Raw genomic sequence first — 6,591 nt, 5'->3', positions numbered from 1 at the left:
TTCAATCCAATAAAATAGACATTACTACTCTTATAGACCTAAAAGAAATAATTTCCCACTCTAAAAATAAAGTTAAATTCTCCATAATAAAATATATTATAAAAAAAAAACTTATTATTCTAAAAAAAAATAAAAAAAAAATCTAATAAAACAAATAGAATATCTTTTAATGATTTAAAATGAAATTTCATATTTTTGACTCCACAAATCAATATTTTATATTTAAATTATTTAAATAAAATCAAATAAAAAAATAATCAATTTTTAAAACTAAAACATTAAGAGGTAATCAATGTAATATTAATATTAAATATTCCCGTGATACCCCTGTATAAAATCTATAAATTCCTAAATTATATTTTCCATGTTGTGTATAAGAATATAAATATAATCTATAACCAGCTCTAAAAAAAGAAATCATAATCAAAGTAATTATTGATAATCAAGATCATCCTACTACTCTATTAATTAATCTAATCTCTCCCATTAAATTTATTGAAGGTGGAGCTGCTATATTTGAGGATATTAATAAAAATCACCACAATCTTATCGAAGGTATAAAATTTATTATCCCCTTATTAATATATAATCTTCGTCTTTGTAAACGTTCATAATTAATATTAGCTAAACAAAATATTCTGAAGAACATAAACCATGACCAATTATTATAATATAAGAACCTACATAACCTCAGTAATTTATAGTTATAATACCACAAATCACTAATCTTATATGGGCTACTGACGAATAAGCAATTAAAGATTTCATATCAACTTGACAAAACAATTTAATCTAATAAATAAACCACCTAATAATCTAATAACTACTCAAATAAAATTAAATTTTATTCCAATTTTTGAAAAAGAATTATAATTCGTAAAAGTCCATAACCTCCTAATTTTAACATAATTCCAGCTAAAATTATTGAACCTGAAACCGGAGCCTCTACATGAGCCTTAGGAAGTCATAAATGAACAAAATATATAGGTATCTTTACTAAAAAAGCCAAAATTATTGATAAATATAATAAAAAATAATCTATTCTAAAAAATTTATAAAAATATATAATTATATAATTTAAGTTATGAAAAATAAAAAAATTCCTATTAATATAGGTAAAGAAACAAATAAAGTATAAAATAATAAATAAGCTCCTGCCTGAATTCGTTCAGGTTGATAACCCCATCCAATAATTAATAATAAGTAGGAATTAATCTTCTTTCGAAAAATAAATAAAATAAAAATAAATTTATTACACTAAAAATTAAATATAATATAATTAATAAAATTAAAACATTAAATAAAAAAAAATTTGAGTAAAATTTTATTTTATTCAAATTTTCTCTTGCTATAATTATCAATAAGCAAATTCAAATTCTTAATAAAATTAACCCATATGAAATTAAATCACAACCTATTATATATCTTAAATTTCTAAAATTATAATATTAATACTTAAATTTATAAATAAAAATATAATCACTATTATTATTATTTGAACCATTCAAAATATATTTTTTAAAAAACATAAAGGAATTATAAAAATTATTATAAATAAAATTTTATCATTTTATAATAAATTAAATCTTTGAAAATAATCATTACCATGAGTACGAATTATAGAAACTAAAATTGATAAACCTAAAGCTCCTTCACATACTGAAAATAATAAAAAAACTATTATTATATAAGTATCATTTTCTATATTATTAAAAGTAATAACAAAAAAAAAAAAAATTCTTAAAACAATAAATTCTAAACTTAATAAAACAATTAATAAATGTTTATGTTTAGAGGCAAAAATTATATTCCCAAAAATAAATATAATTAAAATAACTATTATCATATTTATTATCATTAGTAGTTTTTATAGTTTAAATAAAACATTGGTCTTGTAAATCAAAAATAAGTCTTTTTCTTTAAAAACTTCAAAGAAAAAGAATTTCTTTATCTATAATCTCCAAAATTATTATTTTTATTAAAATATTCTTTGATATCATTAAAATTTTTATTTCATTAATAATTATATTATTTTCTTTTATTATATTATTTTTAAATCATCCTTTATCAATAGGATTAATAATTCTTATTCAAACTTTACTTACTTGTATACTATCTGGCATATTATTAAATACTTATTGATTTTCCTATATTTTATTCCTAGTATTTTTAGGAGGATTATTAGTTTTATTTATTTATGTTTCTAAATTGCCTCCAATGAAATATTTAATATTAATATTTATTTAAAAAATATTTTTCTATTTTTTTCTATTATTATTTTCTTTATTTCAATAATATATATATATAATATAAATTGACTTAATTTCTTCTTCAATTATGAAATAAATGATATTCTTAATCCTTATATTTTTTTTAATAATGAAATAAAATTAATTTATCTAAATTATATAATAATCAAACATATTTTTTAATAACAATAATAATTATTTATTTATTTATTGCACTCGTAGCAGTAGTAAAAATTACAAATATTTTTTTCGGCCCACTTCGTTCATCTAATTTCTAATGATAAATAAATTTTCAACCTTACGAAAAACCCATCCTTTACTTAAAATTATTAACAGTTCATTAATTGATCTTCCTTCTCCTTCTAATATTTCCATTTGATGAAATTTTGGATCTCTTTTAGCTTTATGTCTTATTATTCAAATTTTAACAGGTTTATTTTTAACTATATATTATACAGCAAATATTGAAATAGCATTTTATAGTGTTAATTATAATTTGTCGAAATGTAAATTATGTTGATTAATTCGAACATTACATGCCAATGGAGCTTCTTTTTTTTTTATTTGTATTTATTTACATATTGGACGAGGAATTTATTATGAATCTTTTCAATTTAAAATTTACTTGAATAATTGGAGTTATTATTTTATTTGTTCTAATGGCAACTGCATTTATAGGATATGTTTTACCATGAGGACAAATATCTTTTTGAGGAGCTACTGTTATTACAAATCTTCTTTCAGCTATTCCTTATTTAGGAACTATATTAGTAAATTGAATTTGAGGAGGATTTGCTGTAGATAATGCTACTCTAACTCGATTTTATTCTTTCCATTTTTTATTTCCTTTTATTATTCTTATATTAACAATAATTCACCTTTTATTCTTACATCAAACAGGATCTAATAATCCATTAGGAATAATAGTAATTTAGATAAAATTCCTTTTCACCCATTTTTTACATTTAAGGATTTAATTGGATTCATTATTTTAATTTTATTATTAACTCTTTTAACTTTAACTAATCCTTATTTATTGGGAGATCCAGATAATTTTATTCCTGCTAATCCATTAGTAACTCCTATCCATATTCAACCTGAATGATATTTCTTATTCGCTTATGCAATTTTACGATCTATTCCTAATAAATTAGGAGGAGTAATTGCTTTAGTTATATCTATCTTAATTTTAATTATCTTACCATTTACATTTAATAAAAAAATACAAGGAATTCAATTCTATCCTATTAACCAAATTATTTTCTGAATTATAATTATTACTATTTTTTTATTAACTTGAATTGGAGCACGACCAGTTGAAGACCCTTACATTATTACTGGCCAATTATTAACTATTATATACTTTTCTTATTTTATTATTAATCCTATTATTAATAAATTTTGAGATAACTTAATTTTTAATTAATACTTAAATTAATGAGCTTGTATAAGCATTTGTTTTGAAAACTTAAGAAAGAATACTTATTCTATTAATTTATACTAAAAATATTATTTAATTTAAAAAAATTTTTACCCCCAATAAAAAATAATAAAAAATTTAATGAAATAGGTAAATACCCTTTTCAAGATAAATATATTAATTTATCATAACGATATCGAGGTAAAGTTCCCCGCACTCAAATAAATAAAAAAGAAATAAAAACTAATTTTAAATAAAAAATTAATCTAAGCCTATAACCTCCTATATATATTAAAATAAATAATAATCTTATGAATAAAATTCTAGAATATTCTGCTAAAAAAATTAAAGCAAATCCCCCTCTTCTATACTCAATATTAAACCCTGATACTAATTCTCTTTCCCCTTCAGCAAAATCAAAAGGAGTTCGATTAGTTTCAGCTAATCTTGACGATATTCAACATAATCTTAAAGGAATTATTAAAAATAAAAATCAAATTATTTCTTGGTAAAAAAAAAATAATATTAAATTAAAATCTATAATTAAAATAATCTTGATAATATAATTAAAGCTAATCTAACTTCATAAGAAATAGTTTGAGCAACTGCTCGTAAACCTCCCAATAAAGCATAATTAGAATTAGAAGATCATCCAGCAACCATAACAGTATAAACTCCTAAACTAGTACAACATAAAAAAAATAAAATTCCTAAATTAAATCTAATTATATTAAAATAATAAGGAATTAATATTCATAATATTAAAGAAATAATAAATCTAATAACAGGAGAAAAATAATAAGATATATAATTAGAATAATTAGGAAAAGTATGCTCCTTAGTAAATAATTTAATAGCATCAGAAAAAGGCTGTAAAATTCCTATAAAACCAACTTTATTAGGTCCTTTTCGAATTTGAATATAACCTAAAACTTTACGTTCTAATAAAGTTAAAAAAGCAACCCTACTAAAACACCAATAATTATAATTAATATTCCAATAATAAATAATATTATATCTTTTAGTATCATTTACTATATATATAAATAATTATATATTCATGACTTCTAAAATCATTACATTTTTTCTGCCAAAATAGTTATTAATTTATTAATAACATTCATTTTATAAAATTATTTTTAATATTTGATCCTTTCGTACTAAAATATTATATTTTTCTAAAGATAGAAACCAACCTGGCTCACACCGGTTTGAACTCAGATCATGTAAGATTTTAATGATCGAACAGATCAAAAATTTTAAACTTTTGCATTTAAATTTTATCTTAATCCAACATCGAGGTCGCAAACTTTTTTTCTTATAAGAACTAAAAAAAAAAATTACGCTGTTATCCCTAAGGTAATTTTTTTCTTATAATCATTATTAATGGATCATTAAATCATAAATTAATGTTAAATTTTAAAAAAAGTTATTTTAATTTTTCTATCACCCCAATAAAATAATTTAATTAATTCTAATTTTAAAATTTATATATTAATAATTAATTAATTAAATTATAAAACTCTATAGGGTCTTCTCGTCTTTTAAAATTATTTTAACTTTTTAATTAAAAAATTAAATTTTATTAATTAAGTAGAGACAGTTTATATCTCATCCAATCTTTCATACAAGTCACCAATTAAGAGACTATTGATTATGCTACCTTTGTACAGTCAAAATACTGCAGCCCTTTAATAATTTATCAGTGGGCAGATTAGACTTTATATTATTTTCAAAAAGACATGTTTTTGATAAACAAGTGAATATAAATTTTTGCCTAATTCCTTTACTTAATTTTTAATAAATATAAATTTATTATCTACATTTTAATATACTAATTTTATCATTATAATTAATTTTTATTTAATTATAAATTATTTTTTTATAAAAAATTAAATATTTAATTTTAAATTTTAAAATAAATTAAATTATTTATAAAAAATTATAATTTATTAACAATATAAATTCTAAAATTTTAAATTATAAATTTAATTTATATATTATAATATTTTATTTTAAAGCTTATCCCTTAAAATATTGAATATTTTTTAATAAAAATTTAATTAATAAAAATTATATAATAAAATATTTTAAATTAAATTTTTTTCTAAAAAAACTAGATATATTTAAAAACGATTAACATTTCATTTCTAATTAATTATTAAAAATAATTATTCAACATTAACTTTTATAATTAATTAACTCTTTTAAATTCGAGAATTTTTTTCATAAAAAATTTTATTAATAAACTCTGATACACAAGATACAATAAATTAAATTTACTTTTATTTTGATTAATTTTCAAATATTTAAAATTTATTTTACAATACTAATTCACTATAAAATTTTTAATTTTTTCTTTATAAATACTTTAACCCCCATTAAATATCTATATTTTAAAAATTTTTTTATTATTTTTTATTTATTAATTTTTCCCCCTCAAATTAATTATTAATATAATATCTTTTCAATGTAAATGAAATACTTTTTCAAGCTCTAATTTGTTCTTTCTAGAAACACTTTCCAGTACCTCTACTTTGTTACGACTTATTTCAATTTATAAATGAAAGCGACGGGCAATATGTACATATTTTAATTTAAAATCATTTTATTAAACTAAATAAAATTACATTTAAATCCACCTTCCAATATTTTTTAAAAAATATTATCCATTTAATTATTTCTTATTGTAATCCATTATATTCTTAATTATAATCTGCATCTTGATCTGAGTTAAATTTTTATTTAAATTTTAAAATATTATTTTTATAAAAAAATATTTTTTTAACAACGATATACAAAATTAAATAATTAAGTAAATTTATTCGTGGATTATCAATTAATAAACAGATTCCTCTAAATGAACTAAAATACCGCCAAATTATTTAAGTTTTTATAAATAATTATATACTATTTTAGCAT

The 6,591-nt window shown here is 18.8% G+C and overlaps 1 pseudogene; it reads right to left on the bottom strand.

Moving 5' to 3' along the window:
• Positions 1 to 3,863: 3,863 nt before the first annotated feature.
• LOC137931937 (NADH-ubiquinone oxidoreductase chain 1-like) lies at positions 3,864 to 6,591 on the bottom strand (annotated as a pseudogene).

This window comes from Battus philenor, unplaced genomic scaffold, assembly GCF_028537555.1.
Source record: "Battus philenor isolate CCGP_79_NKW_IND1 unplaced genomic scaffold, ilBatPhil1.0.hap1 SCAF_88, whole genome shotgun sequence".
NCBI classification, from domain to species: Eukaryota; Metazoa; Arthropoda; class Insecta; order Lepidoptera; family Papilionidae; genus Battus; species Battus philenor.
This window is presented reverse-complemented; position numbering and strand designations above follow the sequence as displayed.